Here is a 19617-nt window from a genome sequence, read left to right as displayed (position 1 = left end):
TTCGTTACTTCATCACTTAATAGCATCGTATCACGCAACTGACGAATAATTAATATCGCTTGCAATGTTCATTAATCATTGTCATCCCTAATACATAAAAGCGCGAAAGGAACGTTTGAAGCATTATCTCATTATTTCTTAAGAATGTGTTTCTCTTAACGTAATTGCAAAACAATGACAACAGTGTTTCTAATAAGAGAAAAAAATAAGCACATTCAATATTTGCATTTTGGAATTATTTATTGAAATATTTAAGAACCTTACTTTACTTAATATTTATTTTTAGAAGTATTTTAAAAAATAGCTCAAATTGAGTCTAATTAAAGTAGAAAAATTATTATCAATTTTTATAAAGTAAACATAAAGCTTTTTTCAAATGTATTTCAAATATAATATATATGTATATATATGTATATATATATATATATATATATATATATATATATATTATTATGTCAGAAATTTTAAAATTTATTAAGAAAAACTGCGAAAACTTATCAATTAATTTAACAATCCAGAAAAGTTCTATTATAGAAATAAAACATATATTAATATTTATATATAATTTAAGACGCAAAATATGCAGCAACGAAATTCGATCTCGATTGTTGGATAATAACAGAATAGAACAAGATAAATTTGGCAATAGAGGAGAAAGCAACGAGGATAGAAATGAAAGAGACAAAATAAACTCGGAATCGTAAAAACATTTTTTGAATACCTTTTAATGAAGGTGGAAGAACGAGAAAGATTCGCGATGTGACATTTTCCTGGTTTTACCGATCGAGAAAATCAGCAGAGGGGCAACGAGCGTCGAACGATAAGAGGTAAAAAAAAGAAATTGAAAAAGGCTCGTTAACGGTGACGAAAGTATCGGCGGTTTACCACAGTCGCGCTAATCTCGCAGTAATCGCGTAATTAGCAGCTGATTCCTATTCGTTTTTGCCGAACCGCGAGCTGGTTAATGAATTATAGATCATCGCACAGTATCGTGTATCACGCAACGATATTTTTACGAATTAAGCACTAATTTCTACCTTTAAACTTCGAATTCTATAATTCAACTTCGTTTTAATCATAGTTTCGTCACCATTGAAAAAAAAAATCCCTATTTGACGAAAAATAAGTCAATAAAAAGCGTAAATTCTCATTTAAATGCGAAAACTTAGCTAATATTATTTTTAATCAATGAAAGAAGAGATAAAAAGAGGCTCAATCTAAAGATAATTAAATTTTCGAGTACCTTTAAACACTATCAATGTATAATGTATGTAAAAAATGCGAACAACGTTTTGCAGATCGATAGGGGCACACAGTTCCCTGTAAATTTACGAGGCACAAAAGCAGAATTTTATTCCAAAACTGTCGTCGCGAAATCGTTAAAGTGGAAGAATGTCACGGACTGTCAAAGAGGTGATCTTAAAACGGGGTTAGTGCACACGGATGGAATACTTTACCGGGGCGACTTTAAAAGACTTTCACAGTTTCTGCCAATCTCCATCATGTAATAATGTCGGCAGAAAGGTGCAAAGAGATTAAGTATGGTATCGTCGTCAATCAGTGATAAAGTATCGGCTGAAGAATCATAATTTCTGTCATTATTATTATTATTATTATAGTTTACGTTCAAATGCCCACGGGATATCAGTATTGTTATCATATATGTATGTATATAAATACAAGATAATGTATAATATGATATAATGTGTGGCAATAATAATTGGCACAAAGTGGCACATAATTGTGAATTTTTTTGAAAATTAATTTCACAGCGCAATCCCGAATGTAACACAATCATGGCTGAGCGTATAAAATAAATTTAAAAGATTTGCAACATTTTTGCGAAATACAACGAAACTTTTTCTATTTTCTTTCTCTTAAAAATTTTAAAGGCACAATAAATCAGAAAAGAAAGACGATGAAACCGAGACGACGAGAGTTTCTCACTCGGACTCGCGAAACGGAAACTCGCAGGATTAGTCTCTCTCGGTGATTGCGCATAAAAAAAGGAAATCACTCGCGAATTTTCGTCGTCGTCCAATCGACGATGTCAAACCCATTTCATACTTTTTATTTTTTTCCCCCCGTCGTCGATGCCCGGCCATCGAGCGCGGATAACAAACGCGGCCCGATGTGACGGGCGCGCGTGATTTTTCGATGGAAAAAGGCGACGGGCGCGAAAAGCGTGTTACACGCGAGCAGCATTCGTCAAAGTTACACAAAAGAGCACCCAAGTTATACAAGTTCGACAGTTCCAGGAACTTCGAGAACTCGTTCCGCTATTTTTGCAGCGCATCGCGTGTTGTGCACCGAATAAATTCTCTTCTCTCTCTTTCGCGCGCTTCTCTATACTTTAGATAGATCGCTTTAATGCTTTGAGCGCTGATCTTCATTTATCAAGAAAATTCTTGCAAAGAACTAGTTAAGAGTTTCGAGTAAGCGATTACAAGTTTTCTTGTCGATCTATGAATATAATTATAACACTGGGTGAAATTTAATATATATGCGATAACGCGATATAGAGAATTTCTCGTTCTTGACTCGTTACGCGACAGCGAGAGCGAACGTTTTCACGAAAAACTCGCAGATTTATATACAGAATCGTAAGTAAAACTTTTCCAAAAGCGATCGCGCTTACAAAATTATGACTCTCCGCCGATTTTGGCAAACCGAAAATTCCGCTTCTTACTGGTCAACAAAGCGGATTACCTATCCAAAGGAGATTTTCGGCGAGAAGAGAGCCGACGGTTAGAACGCGAACGAGACGGGGAAATAAAATGAATCCCGGCGGTAACTGTAATCCAGGAAACGCGACCCGGAAAAGCACCAACGCTTTGAGCCTTGAATTGATCTTCTCGCGAAAACTCATTTCTTACTCGTAGAAACAATGAAACAGTTCAGGAACGCAGAAACATTTAGTTTCTTCGAGTAAAGAATTTAAAATGTGACAACTTGTATGTTTTTCTGGCAACAGAGTTTATTTTTATTATACATATATTTTTTAAAGATTAAGATTATATTAATAATACAATTTCCTTGTATAAAAAATATAAATTGTAAATAATATTGTAAGCAATGTTTTTATCTAAAAAAGATTAAATCTATTGTATATGGAAACAAATTAAGAAAAAATATATAAAAAACATAATTTATATAAAATATATTAAAAAATTTCTTGTATAAATATCAAGTAAATAATATTAAAGTTATACTATAATTTAAAAAACTATAATAATAATGTAAGTTCAAAATTTTATCTTTTCGTTATTATTTTATTTTTTTCGAAACTTATTTCTCCCTTTACTTATTTCTTATTTAATTTGAAGTGAATTTAAGATACTATTTCGCATCAGTCACACCAGTAACCTTATTTCGCGTAAAAAGACATAAATAATAAATGGGAAAGGAATGTTCCCCAGTTTCTTACCCGCGTAAACTCTTCTATTTCCCGTATTTACAAAGAAAGCGACTTTTATTGGCAAAAGTGGGACGCGCCCTGCATCAGCGAGTTCTGTCTCCCGTACAAATATCGCGCGATCTTTCTGATAATATCCCGCACGACATTGTGCATAACGTTCGAGATAAATTCTGTACGAGTTAGCGAACAAACATCTCACGAGCAAACATTTCACGTATTAATTGTACATTTTATATCGTTAACAAACTCTTATATTTTCGTGCTTGTGTACAAGATTTTCGCGTGGGGAAATTCGGTGTTCGCGCACGCACGCGAATTGCGAACCGGGTCGGCTTTAGATCGTCGCCACGCCACGCCAGCAGGGTCCCCCCACACGCTCGCACGCGCGTGTATACTCGCGAACACGATGCGGTACTTACTGTATCGCGTGGCGCATCCCGTTATCGCGCGCACGCTTTCCCCATTTTGCACTTACATCGTAACGGCGGCTCGAATGCCGGCGATGACGAATGCCTTCCCGTATACGCGGCGCGCCCTGCCTGTATTCTTGATGCAAATGCCGCTTTTCGCGCGGCGCGATGCCTAATGCATTTACCACGACGACGGTCGTGGATGCGCCGGGAAACGATCGCACTTGCAGTCTGCATCTTTCGTCGGAGCATTAGGCGGGCGGTATACGCGGTGGCGCGAAATACGGAATTTATAAGCGGTGCGATTGCGAGACGTGGTGCTCATTTATTCGAGAGAGAGAGAAAGAGAGAGAGGAGCTAACTCGGGATTAAATGTTTGCAGCAAATTAAATGAAACGTAACGCATGTACGGTGAGGCAAGAAGAAAAAGGTTCGTCAGGCATTTATAACGGCGATACACCATGTGTTACGTTCGAGTCTGACAGAATTGTCCTAATTAATCGCGCCAAATTGAACATACAATCATATTTTCCGCGCGACGATACCACTTCTCAACAAGTCTCATTACGTCTATTATTAAAATGGTCCTCGGAACCGGGGCGGGAATTACAATGGTAATGAAAATATGGAATGTCGATAAAATTCAATATAGGTCAATTACGAACTTGTCACGCGACATATTACTCTTCGTTAATTGAATTATAAAAGTGCTGCGTGAGCCCCTGTACTTCGTGTCAGAACCGTCGTCGAACGAGTGACTTTCGTGTAATTCGCAACTTCGTAATACGACCGACACGTATAATTACGTAAGTTATGGTCATCGAGCATTAAAAGTTGGAGAAACTCAGCGGCGGCTATAATTTAAAGGGATTTTTTAAAATCCATGTTTATCATCCCGGATGTAATATACCATGGTTCTCCTCCACGGGTGGTAATGCAAGAATAACGTTGACGTTTTTGACTTCACAAGAAAACGTATAGCGTTGATAACGTAAAAATAACGGCTGCTACATTCTAATTTAAAGCATCAAGAAATACTATTTTAAATGGAAATCTGAAAAGAAATTTTGATTATTTTTTAATCTCAAATCGTCGCATCGTAATTCAGAATCTGCGCATTTCTCAAGACTTTGAATAGCAGAATATCTTTGCGTGAAGTCATTTCACGGCGAATGGTGTCATAAAAATACTCGTATTGTTTTATGCATTTACTTTCGAGTCACACCGTGCATCGCAGCTAATGGTCGAGAACGCAGAGTATTGCCGCGCTGTTCGACGACGGTCTGGCATAACGATTTTTCTTCTGACTTATGTGCACCAGTAACCTTGATACGACCTCCGTTCAAAGAGCAAAATGATAGTTTCTTACATATTTTATGGCGATGTTTTATAGCGATGCTGCGACTGTTGCTCGCGGCAAAATGGTAATGCAAACGAAAACTGTTATTACCACTGAAAAATCTGCACATTTTGAATTTTTCCTCGGTAATTTTCGAATAATCTTGAAAATTAGATCATATATAATTGGAATAATTTGGTCATACTTTAGTCATTTCTTTCACATTAATTATTCTCATAGAAAGAACCTAATTTTGATAATTGAATTTCGATAAAGTTGGTTAATTTTAGACTAATCGATATTTGTACAATTTGAAAGTTCTGCAATTACAAAATTGTAAAACTATGATTTCATATCTATATAAATACGTTTTCTCAATTTTTCCTTTCCTTACAAATATCCAATTGACTATTTGGAACATTCGATTTATCGTCGCCTCCCGAATTTCGACTCCATTCATCGTCACGCCTGATAAACCTTTTATATGTCTTATTCCTTTACTTTGTCTACTTGGTTAAACGTGAAATTTCCTCAAGGATCTCACCTGTTCATGCTATCGGTCATGGTCACTCCTCGCCATCCATCTACTTCTCGCCGTTGTTTTATTTTTATCTCGCAGAATATGTTAGGACCGTTGAAACAGTATTTCTCTCAAGATATTACACAAGCCAAAAGTCAGACTTTACTATATTTTGCTTTTCCTTATTTTTCTCATAAGCTAGAGATATATTACAGACGTCAGTCATTTATATAATATTATTAACAACAGTACTCCGTGCTTAACCCGGGATACTTTTCACGCATGGATGGTTTAAAAGTATAACAATTAAATTTTTATTTATTTTGTAGAAGTAAATAATTATATTTCAAAAACTTAATAATAAAAAAACTGATTTGAGATCGTCCACTCTATAAAAATGTAAAATCCTGACCTCGTCTCATTAGAATCTTCAGCATGTAATATGCAATGTAAGTAGAGTTTTTCAAAGTAAATTATGTATACAGCGTAATAGTCTGGCTATAAGCCAGGCTATTTCAAATGATATACTCGGTAAAGGGAATAGATGGAAATTTAATTTTGTTGCTTAATTTAGAATCTTAAAATGTCATCAAAATATCCATTAAAAAAGTAACCTAATAAATTATAAATGCAGATCTTTATTAAGTGAGCATGACTATATCGGCGCGCTCTAAATGTGCAACGTACTGATTAATCGCGAGAAAAAGATAACAATGGCGCGTTTACGATATAAATAAAACTTAAAAAGACTACGCTTTTCGTCGCAGTGTCAGTTCTGCGATGAAGATGTTATTATTCTCCCATCACATGCCGCCGACACGGTGTTCACGTGGTGACCCGGCAGACTTCGTTTTATTATAAACGCCACCGAGTTATTATAGTCGAAAGAGATTATATTGGCTGTGTTGACCCGCGGTACGTCGAGTTTAATCTATCAGCAAGAAGATCGAGCACCTGAATACATTAACCCCTTAATGTTTATCTTTCGTTTTCTATCGTGTACATAAAATATGTATCGTACATGTTGATTACGAAATCGTGTAAATGACGTTTCCAATTTAATAATAAACAGCACAGTTTGGATATTATATATCATTGATCATTCGTATGTGCTGTTCCCGCAGAAGAATATAAAACAATTAAAGCATTTTCTTTTCACGGAAATACAGGTTATTCTTTGATTAAAGAAAAATAATTCATTAATTATATCTGATCAGATTCTAATTGTTGTGAATCGCGAATTAAGAATATTTAATTATGGTTCGATGTAGCCAATTGTAGTAATCGTTTGATTACGCACATTTCTCTTTATGCGAATTCACGGTGTATTAAATATTGTCACACGGTTACCACTACGATATCGACAGTCCTCGATTTTATTGGACGGCCGCAATTGCTCGCGCTGAAAACGCACAGTATTTTATACCGCGCAGTAGTTACCAGAGAAACTGTGTGCCAGAGAGAAAGAGAGGTAGGAGGATGGAGAGAGAAAGAGAATAGGGATGAATGCAGATGGTCCTGTGGCATTCCGGTGACACAGCGAAACGTGATATCGCATATCGATTCCGGAATCCCTCGTGTTTCCTCCGGCGTAGTCTCGATTAATCCCGTATCCGGACCAGTGGTTTCCGAGAAAGTTTTTTCAATGTCCAAAACGAAAGTTTCGGAGGAGCGATATGTTACGTATTAGGAACGTCAATAGAAATTTCACAAATTTATTATTAAAATAATACAAACGGTCAAATCTAAGATTGAACGGCATACACGTATGCGTTCTTTCATTTTCTTTTCTCCTTTTTACTACTTTAAGAGAAAACCTTTTGAGAACCACTAATGCAGGACAATGCCTATAGGAAAAGAAAGCTTGCATTCAAGTTTATGACAGAGTAACGTTTGGTCGTTTTCGAAAATGCTGTTGATATTTCGCGATATTAAGAGACGTACGAAAACATTACATATTTTGCAAATAAAAAAAAATTGTTACATAAAAAATATAGAAAAATTTAAAATAAAATAGATCTGCTGCGCGCATATGCACTTTTTTCCTCTTTCAAGCTTATGGTATTAATATTCCCTGAAAAATTTATAAATTTATTAACAAAATAAAACTAAAGAAAAATAATCATTTCTCTCTCTCTCTCTCTCTCTCTCTCTCTCTCTCTCTCTCTCAAAGGTTTTATTAGACCTCAATTTACAAAAAAAGTTCCAATTATAATGTAGCAATCAATTAATATTACCAAAATAATTCAAGTGTAAAAATGTGTAAAACAATTTTTACATATATTTTTATGGATAGTAACGTGCGTAGAATAAAAAGAATCGATATACGTGGATTTCATGCAATCCATCAGCGCGTTTCAGACATGTACCGTCTACTGGCCGGATATATCGTTCACGCAGGCGTATCCTCCGGCACCTCAAGGATAGAACACCGAGAAAGAGACACGGTACACGTGGGAGCCATTCCGTCTCAAAGATATTCGAATTTCGGAAAGTTCATATGCGTCCCGTATGCATAATATCTATGCATTGGTAGGTAGATCTTTAAGTAGAACATCCTCAAGGATTCTTTCACCCATTTTCTTCGCACTTTTCCTTTTCTCTACCAGCCTAATTGAAAAGATCTAATTCTTAGTCGTATAAAGACGTGCAAAATAACGAATTCGAACGAATATTTATTATTGTACAAAATTATAATTGCATACAGTCACAATTAGATTTGTAAATGACACGTTAAAGTAATAAAAAAGGAATAAAATGCCATCAATATATTCTCTCTCTTTCAGAAAAATGTTTTAAGATTTCCAAAGTTTTTGCAGTCAAACGAAATGTTACATTAATCTCGAGCAATGTAATAATATTGCAAATAACACAGGATTCTATTAAAGCGATTTGTATACTCTTAAAGTGAGCTGCATGCAATATAAATAACTCTCGTACAATACTATTTGAGGCAAGCAACGGAATATATAACGTAATACAGGATTCGGGATTCAGCCTGTAGCAATCGTGGCAACGACAATAGACGTAGGATTGCGTCCCTTAATCTCCGGGAATGAAAGAGGTCATCACGCGCGTTTAATAATTAATCGGCTTTGCCACGAAGAACTACGGTGGCACAGACAAAACAAGCTTTATTCGCGTTTCAAGTGAGTCGCGCGCGTACACAAAGCCGAGAGGGTGGTCCTCGGTTAGGTTGAATTCACGATGAGTAGCCAGCTTTGACCATGTCCTACATCGAAGTAACGAGAATACCGTAGCGCGATTGTCATTAGAGGAAACATCAGGACTTCATTTAACCAACAGAGTCCGGTATAACGTCGCCTGTAATCTTCGGTTAGCAAATAGGCCGTTAGAATGAAGCGTTTCGTGATTGTAAGTCTCGCTTTGTATCATTGCTTTCGTATCAAACGTTTTGTGAGAAAGACCAAAGACAAAGAGCTATCTAGTTTGTTCGCAATTTTTTTTATATTTAATAAAAATAACAATTCAACTATTTCTCAATTAATAGAGCGTATAAAGTGTGCACGTCATCGTAACAAACAAACAAATATATATATATATATATATATATATATACACGAATGAGTTTGAAATAAAATACATGTTCTCCCTATTTAAAAAAAAAATATCAGACCTTTTGTATTTCATTGGAAACTTCGCAAAACAGAGTTCGCCGGAGCCGTTCGTGCTGACGAGGATAACACGTGCCCGAATTTATATACCGGACGTGTCGCAAAATACTTAAATCCCGAATGCAAGAGCAACCACTTACTGGAACACCGTAATTCGCGTATTTACATGCATTGAATTGCAAATATTCCGAGCTGGATTCTGTCATTCGCGTTTTGTGTAAGAGTACCCATGTTAATAATTACAAAGTTATAGCTTGTTCCTGAACTTACGTTACTGCTTCTATCAAAGCGTAATTCGTCGAAAAATTCAGATTCATATAATAATCTTCTTGCAAGATATTTCTTTCCAAAGTGATATTTTTGCAATAAACACTCTATTAATTTAGTTATCTCAATAACTATCAATAACTTTGCCGTCCTATCTCCATTCTATTTGCCAAATTTCCCGAAAGCTCGTTTCCTTTCATCGATCTGCCGGAATGACTGCAATTATCATCAAAATCGAAGTGCGCCCCATTAAAGTCGCTCGCAAGCAGCCGTTCGTATAACGAGAATGCGGTTAAGAAGTGATAATTAAAAGGAATATTAGCGGCACATTCGCTCGAAAGTTCGCGCCGAAGATTCCAACCTACGGTTAGTTTAATCGCTTTTATAATAGAAAGGAATTCCTTAACATTCCACAAAGAGAGGCGTAACAGTTTCACTGGCTATTTTAATAATAAAATTACTGGTTTCGTCATTCTCCCTGCTGCAAAGGAAAGATTTGCAATTCGCCAGATTTGCAATTCGCTCGTCCGCAACGAGTGCCACTAAAGAATTCCAAAATTAATGATATAAATTAGAGAAGTGTGCGATGTCTTTAATATTCATTTTATAACTTCCAAGGGAATTTCCAGTCACCGACTACGTCGACAACTCAAGTTTCGTGATGATTATTACGTTGCACAACTGAAGCTTGAATATTTAATATTAATTTTTAGTTGTATTTCAATATTGATTATTGTGCAATAAGTAAGTTTATCAATGAATTGACGAGTAATGTGAAGGAAATTATATAATTAAGATAATATAAATATCATAATTCTACTTTTGTAAAAGTAGAAAAGGATCATTAAATCTATAATTTTTTATAGAAAATCTGTAAAAAAATTGATAATCTATATATATAATAAAAGCTCTTAGATCTCATGTCATGTTTTTTTTAAGTTCTTTTAAAGTCAAGTTATCAATAAATAAAAATGGATGATCTATAAAAAATTAAGATAAAGTTTATTTTTTCTCTAATTATGTATATTTATTGATTACTTAAATTTTTTTTTACTTTAACTTAAATTTGAATTTGTATCACTTTTAAAGCACAGACATTTAATAACATACCATTATCAAATAACTATATCATTGAGTATGTAATATTTCATAACAGTCGTACAATACATTTTGTTACGTTCCATAGAAGTAAAGTTTGTTTCTTACAATAAGCTAAATGCACTCTTAGCTCCTTAATCTCTAACTCAAATGTGATTAATGACAAACCGCCTACAAGATATAAAATTTTATTTGGAATATATCTTGCTTGTTACACTTTTTGATACGATTTATATAACAACTATAGGTACCAATTAAAAAAAATCGACTAATGACTTCTAATACGATTAATACATAAAAAGATATATAAAGATAAATGTTACAAAAAGTTTTAATACTGCAAGAAGCAGAATTTTTTTCATCTGAAAGTCAAACAAACCTAAGGATGTGCAGAGAGAATACGAAAGGACATGTTTATATTTGTATTGCGGATACTTGTACTAATTTTATTTCTCTTGGCAATGCCGTACCGGCTGACAAGTTTCCCTTTGCTCCGCGTATAAAGTTCAAGCGTAGGAAGTTAGGCGATAAATTCCGCACAAAGAGATACCACGGGACTCCCGCGATTCTTAAACTCTAACGATATTGTCGGCGTCACGTTAAAATTTATGAGCGGGAATCCGTGCCGAAAAGTACAACGATTAATTTAGGCAACGAACGTTCCGTACCGCGTTGCATTCTAACAAGAAGATTCGTATCTTTTACGCCCGTAAAAGATAATAATTATCACAAGAACTATGCAATACGGGACATTTCTGAAATAAAATTATAATAAAAAATAATTCAAATACCTTCTTTCAACAGATATTAAATCTATTTTTTAGTTTATTTATAGACTAGTATATTTTTGAAAAATTTACTTTATATACGGAACGTAAAGAATGTCCGAGGGTTATTTTTATGAAAAATGTTCTATTAAATTCAAGTTTCGAAAATCCAACATTTCACATGTGACAATGTGGCATATTGAAATATAATAAGATAAGCGAAATTTTCCCGCATTATGTGCGTCGTTATACCGCTAAAATGGGGAATACGCGAAATATATGCGAAGCGCAGAATGCCCGCTAGGATAGTAATGTATCCCTTTTGTACATTTGTTCCATTTACATCCATCGCGCGTTTCATGAACGGGAAATGCAACGATGACGCAATTTGCAACCAAGCGTTTATGTGCGACCGAAAGGCACATTCGTGTGTAAAAAAAGTCATAATAAAGCACGTGTGGCATAAAATACGCGCGGCTTTATGCGCGAGCATGATTATAATAACACCATAAATATGGCATTAAAATTACGTGTATTCTACTATAGTTACATGCGTTTTACAACAAAGAAAGAGAGGAAGAGAGAAAAAGAAAGAGAGAAATGTACTAAATAAATATATAAATAAATATATTAAAGTTACTCGACTTAAAATTTATTCTACTTGTTTTCGTGTCTTTATATTTAATTCAATTTACGTACGAAGATTTTTAATGCTTTTTGCAAAATAATGCTTTCTCTCTTGCTATTATCTATAATTACAAAGAGACAAAGAATGTTTTTCAAAAAATGTTCAAAAACGCTGTTTCAAGCAGCTCTTGAGTTCTATCTTGACATGAGAACACGAGGGATTAATCAAATCAAATGTCAGAGACGTCAACGTATAAAAAAATTGTTTCTTATACATACTGTTACTCTATCAATTGCCGTGATATTTTCTCATTATATAGTTTTATTTTGCGCGATGCATGCAATATTGTTCTCGACAAACCGGTTAAAGACATAACGTAATTTACATGTATATTTAATGATTAAGCAACGTGCTGCGCTTGCGAATTGCGCCGTGTTTGTGCTTTGGCGCATTTTACGAAGGGACGTGCGCGGCTTTACGGCACTGTATATACGCATAAACTCGCGTATATACTGTTGCATCGTCACCGAATGAGCAAGCTTCGAACGGAGTTCGGGAATCGATATTCGAGCTAAGCTTCCGCTTACAAACGCGCCGATGCCGATTCCCGTTTCCTACACAACGACTGACCGTAGCCGTTGGGGAAGAAATATTTTTGGTACGTTTTCTCCTCTTACTCTCTGAGTTTGTAAAAAAGCGACATTGTTCTCAACAAATAAAAATGCAAAATTATATAAAACAGGAAAATAACGTGTGTCATACATATGTACATATGTATATATGTATGTACTATTCTTTCTCGTATTATATATAATTCTATATTTTTTTGCCAAGAGAAATTATTTTCAATACGACACAAACTAGTGTTACTATTAAAATAGTATATATAGCTCGTTTTAATTTTTTTATTATTTTAATTAGAATGCATAGATAATGCGAATATTCGAATGCAAAATATAATTCGAGTTAGTATCTATATATGAACATGAACATATAGTGGATAATATAATTCAATAGTTCTCGCAAATGCACTAGACTATCGAATTGAAAGGATGAAATTGCTCGAAGCTACAAATTTTAGTGAAGCATGTTAATCAGTAATTAACTCGTATTCCCCATTAGTTGAGTCTAATGCTAAATGCGTACTGGCTATTCCATCAATTAATGGCTGACAGCAGCTACGAAATGGAATTAAATAACAGTATACGGTTAAAATTATAAGTCGTACGTATATTCAATTTTTATCTTTTTAAATCGGTGTTTAACTCTCTTCTCGCGTCTTAATACATTCTCGTACTCTCGTGTTTTACTTTCTTGGATAAAATAATGTACTTACAAAGAAGCGTGCAAAAACTCTTCACACTTTTACTAATTCACATATTTTAAAAGCCAAACGAAGAAAAATGGCAGTTGCTTTAAACTACGAACTTTCGTGATAAACATTCAAAATTAACAGAGTTCCACAAAGTTGTACTTTAAGGACATTAATAGGTGATAAAGTCTTATTTTCCAACGGTTTTCCTAAATCCACTATGAACTATAATGAACTGTACACTATAAACTATAACGTGAAATCGTGCTACTCAATTATATACCGAGTTAAAATTATTAATAAAATTTGCACCAACATATAAACTCATTGATTGCTATTATCATCAACGACCCTTCGCCAAATGTTTTTATCTAGTACAAGTATCATTTTATACACGCTAGTTTCGTCTTCGTTGCATCGGTTAGCTAATTAGATAGTTGATCTTATAAAAGAATATTGAAATATTCTCCGGAAAAAAAATTGTATTCTTAAATATCGAAGCAAAAATTTTATAATATAAAGAAGTCGTTTAATGCATACTATGGATATCGATTAATCGCGACGACATTGTATTTTTAATAGCATCGTCAACATCTCTTTATCGATAATTTCAAGATATCTCAAAATAATTACTAAAACGGTTCAAATTAATATTAAATAATTTTAATAAGTAATTTTTAATTAAATTTGATTAAAGAAAATTCAATCTTAAATCGTTCAAGGAACAACTTTACAGATCTTTACTTAAAAAAGAAAATATTAATTGCGTGTTAATTATTTTTACACACATTTCTCATACACTTTCAAATAATAATATGATAACGGGCCAGCGGTTAAAAATGTCAAGCGATTAAAAATTCTTGCATTGCAATATTAATTCTTTGTACATTCTAGCTTGGATGATTAAGATTTTCGGCATTTTACATGTCAAGTTGGCAGGAACTTTATATATATATTATTTTTTATATAAATATGAATATGGAATAACGCACACTATAAATACGCGCGTGCATTAGTACTACAGCGCGCAAATAAACTGCATGCGCGAAAATCTACGAAACAAATATGCGAGTAAAAACAAAAGAGCTTTCCATTCTCTTTATATATATACTCTTTATATATACTCTTTATACACTATCAACATTCGGAGCATAAGCGCCGCGTGAACTTATCGAACCTTTGTTTTTACACGCGAATCAAGAAATTATGAGATACACCTACTTGTGCATTCGTAGTGCCAATAATATTGCGATTATGACAATACGACGATATATAGCGTTACATGCGAAAACGGTTGCAAATGAATTTACTCACGGTAGCAGGAGGTATTTGCCGGGAGGTAACCTCAACTACTGCTCCTTCCGTGTGCTCCAGCCAGTCCAGCCCATCGCTCGTCTCAATGAATCTCGTCGGGAACATTCGCACTTACACTCGCGAATCGGAAGAACGCGGTTAATTACGCCCGTTTATACAGATCGGTATGAAACGCTTAATCGGACTTAACGCGATCGCGCGCGATGCCGGGCGTCGAGCATCGGATGGCATCGGACGCGTGTCGCACGTAATTAATATGGCGGTGACGGACGCGAGAACGCGTGACGTAGGTAGGTGACATAGCGCGTGAAGTGCAACTCGCACCGCTCGCACGCGACTTCACAATTCGCCGGCTCGCTAGACACTCACCCGTGGCGCGGCAGCTTCAATTCAAATTTGTCGCTCGACCGTACCGAAACTTCGTCGCTCTTTGCAACAATATATTGCTAAATATATTATAATATACCTTTCATAATACATATAATAATACTTTTGTTAGAAAATAAATTTTCTCATAAGTATATTCCTTCAATCGAAGGATTTGAGTATACATATATGATCGTAATACTCAGACGTTTAATAAATAAAATTCAATTAAGATTATTGAAAGTTAAGAGAGTACTTAATTGAGAGAGAAAGTTCGAAGAGAAATATAAACAGCGACTAATTGTATCGTTGCTATAAAATTAAGACTAACTTCAGTACATGTGTTACCTTCACGCATGTTACCCACTCATTGTCGGTTTAATACGTCGCGATTATCGCGCAATGATTTAATTGCTCGACGTCTCGCCTTCGAATATGCAACAGTTAACATAAATGAATAACGCGAAACGCGATTTACGATGAAATAAATATATGAATCTATCGCGCGCGTTGATTGACACGACAATTGCGACGTTCGCGACGAGTGCGTTCAACAATCCCGCGGCACGCGTTCGCATCCGGCACGCTCGATTTACCGTCGACGCTCACGCGGAGGCAACTTCACTCCGATCCCCGCAACTCGCGGCGCGGTGCGCGGCCGTGCAGATTTTTAGAATCGGACCACTGACGCGCCCGGGGCCCGGGGGGGGCGAAGTTCATGTGACCTCGACGATGTCGTGTTCACAATTTAGAGATGTTTCGAGGAGCAATGAGACACGGCCGCTCAATCACCGTCGATTACGTGATACAGACATTCACCAAGGTAAATCGCGTCATGTGTTTTCTGTCCGTAACGTTAGATCCGAGCGTCCCCCCGATGAGGCAGGTACTTCCAACCTCAAATATATCCGTGCAACGAAATACCTCTCGACGATGAAAGTCCAATCAACGTTTGATCTTCACGTGTCTCATAATCACAGCTTTGCGTCTCATAATTATAGCTTTATCGCGAGCCTAGCCGAACGAGAGTATATCGACTACGTATAACGTATAGTGTGTGTGTGTGTGTGTGTGTGTGTGTGTGTGTGTGTGTCGCGCGCGCGCGCGCGTGTGTGCTGTGTGTGTATGTGTTGTGTGCACGCGCGTGGATCGCGCGTTCTGAATTCACAAGAAATTCTAATTACAATCACGTACTTTGTATATCAATATTACGTCCGGAATATGCGACACTCACGTTAGACGTGCAAGGCATTTAGGATATTTCGAACCGCAGCAGCCGCGGTATAGACGTACAGCAACGATGTCGCGTCGCGTTTGACTCGCTATATCATATCGATTCAGCGTGAAATGCGTCGCGTTATCCGCGCCAATTGTTTCGTCGAAACGCGCGTCACGCGCGTAATCGCGCGCCAGAGACGAATCAACGTGCCCTTCGCGATCATTACGACCGCGTTAATGTATTTAATCGCGATATTAATGAGCCGTTTGTTTGCGATATAATTAAATCGCCTATACATAGAATTACCAATGGTCGCTGGTTAATCGAGATCGGAGTGATATTGTTTCGTATCCGTCCGTAATAATCAATTTTTTAAACCTCGATTCGATTTCTTCTTTGTCCCTCTTTGCAGATGAACAGAAAAAAATAATAATAAATTAATCGGCACCGAAGGAATCGATCCACATTCGTCGAAAGTAAATCGGGATTTTTTTTTGATATATAAATGAAAGTCGAATTTTGAGAGATGCTAATTCTTGCATGTTATATGATAATATAGACTTATATAATTTGCATAATGCCACATAATATCTAGAACAGTGCTGTCCAAGACTTCATAATTCTGGGCATGATGTGTATTAGCATTCACGTCCATTGCCTTCCTTTTTCTTAAGAAAAATAAAAAAGGAAGATAAAATAAATATGTGAATGTTGATATACGTCAAATCAATATTCACAATCTTGGATAGCACTGATCTAAATGAATCCTTTTTATTCGAGAGGGCGTGAAGTCGAAAATAAAAAAAATATTCTCATAAGTAAAAATTTGTGAAATATAAAAAGTTCGTTGCTACTATAAATTATTATAATTTAATATGAATCGCAAATCGAAATAATTAATTAATGCAATTACTGATTTCAGATGTAATCGTGTTGATCAAAAATTCGAATCGACGATTTTCATGGTCTCCAAGCGGTGAGTTAAATTTTAAATGTAATAACCATTCGAACAATAACAAATTGATTTTCTTTGATATTTGGAATGCAATATCGAATTTATTTCGTCGACAGATGAAAACAGTTTGACGAGAAATATTAATGAAAATGCGTAACCTATATTATTAAAAAAAAATTAATTAGCCCAGGTACACGTTATAATGAAGTATCTCTTTATCAGCGATATCTACTAAGAAATTAATTTACTAAAAAGGAAATGCTACACGTATATTTTCCATTACTCTTATATACATACATTACATATATTACGTACGTAAATTACGATAATGAGATACTTCTATCTTGGAAATTAAAATAGATTTTAATATCAAAACAGATATGATACAGAAAGCAGATATTGTAATATGGAGAACGATACGAAAGTTTTATGCCAATAATTTTATTAATCGCATTTCAAATTTCTGCAGTAATAATTATAATAACATTTTCAACATATTCATATATTACAAGAGATATACATAGAAGTGTAAAAAAATACAATGTACTCTTTGATTTAAAAAAAAGCCAAAAGTTTAATATTCTTTTATAAAAGTTTTCTGAAAAATTTTTCATACTTTATTGTACAATTTGTAATCTAATATTTATATATTATCTTTATATTATTCAAAAATCATATCGCTACATATATTAAAATTCATTAAATTTTACTTTAAAAAGAAGAATATCAGCGTTCCATTATTTAAATACAAGATATTCTTGAAAAATAAAATATGAAAAACTAAAAAAGATAACAAATTTTCTTTTGTACATTACATGCCTACTCTGTTGAGTTATGCAATTTTTATTCGAAGCTTTTTTTCATAAAATCAATATTTATAGAGTTATACGAGTGTGGTTTGAATATTTGGATCACACTTTATGTGAACAATTTAGATTGGATAAATTTTACGTTTACACAACATATTAATACATCAATTTATTATTGGTATAACTACTCGTTGTCATTAATGAGATGCGATACCATGATTGTCGTTTATTAATCAGCTTATTATTATATCCGATTTATTATTAATTATTTTCTCGTTAATTCCAATCTAAATCCATTTCTCATTGATCCGGAAACAAGAAATTTATTACGAGTCTCACTCTGGACATATACAAGATTTAATAGCGTATTTTTATAAAAAGAATCGAAATAATAAGCATATCTCTCTTCTCACGAAATCGCTGTCTCGATATCACTGCACTTTTATTAGCGATAATAAACGCAATTAGGATCGCGCCTATTGGATTTCGCAGATTTCATCACGATTCGCATAAAATTAAAGCGTACCATGCAACCAGCAGCGAATATGCGAGGACATTCGTTCCAATTAATTTCTAACGAGCTCTTGATTGGTAACGAAACCCTCATTTCTGCACTTCCGCTCCGGCGAGATGCAAATTCACACTGGTTGTCATAAAAACGGCTCTTATTGATCTTTAAGGACGATAGCAGCTGGTGAAAATCGAGATTGGCGATCCTTCCCTTTCTCTCTCTCTCTCTCTCTCTTTCTCTCTCTCTTTTTCTCTTTTTTTTATTCAAAGCTTCGATACGCTTTGCAAGATGGCACATAGCAGATGTTTTATTAAATATTCGTAATATTGAGATTTGCGCGTACATTATTGAAATCTTTCTAACGCTTAATATAAATTATACGTATATGAAAAAACATGCCATATTATTCATAAAACACAAAATAATTTTTTAAGTTTTATTATATATCATTATCTCGGTTTCTCTCTGTTGCTTAGAAACAGACTTTTTATTCAAAATTAATTTCTAAGCGGATAAAACAGATTTTGCAAAATAGTATATTTAAAATGAAAAATCTCTCATCCAGGCTTTATAACGTCACGAATTCATGATGTCACAAATCTGCTTTATTCCGCGGACTAAAATTTTGTGCGATTTTGAATTTATTATGAATTACGGATCTATGAAATGACAGAGACTGGACTGGATCTACTTATATCGATATCACCGCGAAGACAAAATATCCGTGAATTTATAAAATAAAGCTTGATATCTATTTAACACATTATCCAAATTAGAACGCTGTATCGAATAAATTTCTTTAAAATATTAAGTATGTTATCGGAGACGTTAATTTATTTATCAATATAATACACGACGAATACAGCAAATTATAGATATACCGAAATAAAAGATCTATATCATCTTTTTTGCAAAATGATTTTAATTACCTTGACTTCTTGTTCATGATATATCATTTCTATAATAATCTCGTCGCCAATAATTGATTTTTCCAATAAATTTCTGTCAGGCTACATGTATGTCACAGTATGTAATATAGATTTTCTTGA

At 34.7% G+C, this 19617-nt stretch overlaps 1 protein-coding gene across 1 annotated transcript in view; it reads right to left on the bottom strand.

Moving 5' to 3' along the window:
• Positions 1-14944, bottom strand: part of LOC105462917 (lysine--tRNA ligase) — a 139772-nt gene extending 124828 nt beyond the window's left edge. The window contains exon 1 of the mRNA XM_011709838.1: positions 14709-14944. The gene's annotated coding sequence lies outside the window, so the exon portion shown is untranslated. The remainder of the gene's footprint in view (positions 1-14708) is intronic.
• Between the last annotated feature and the right edge of the window lie 4673 nt (positions 14945-19617).

This window comes from Wasmannia auropunctata, unplaced genomic scaffold (genome assembly GCF_000956235.1).
Source record: "Wasmannia auropunctata unplaced genomic scaffold, wasmannia.A_1.0 LD336092.1, whole genome shotgun sequence".
Lineage (NCBI taxonomy): Eukaryota > Metazoa > Arthropoda > Insecta > Hymenoptera > Formicidae > Wasmannia > Wasmannia auropunctata.
Note: the sequence above shows the minus strand (reverse complement) of the source record. Positions and strands in the feature narration are given on the sequence as shown.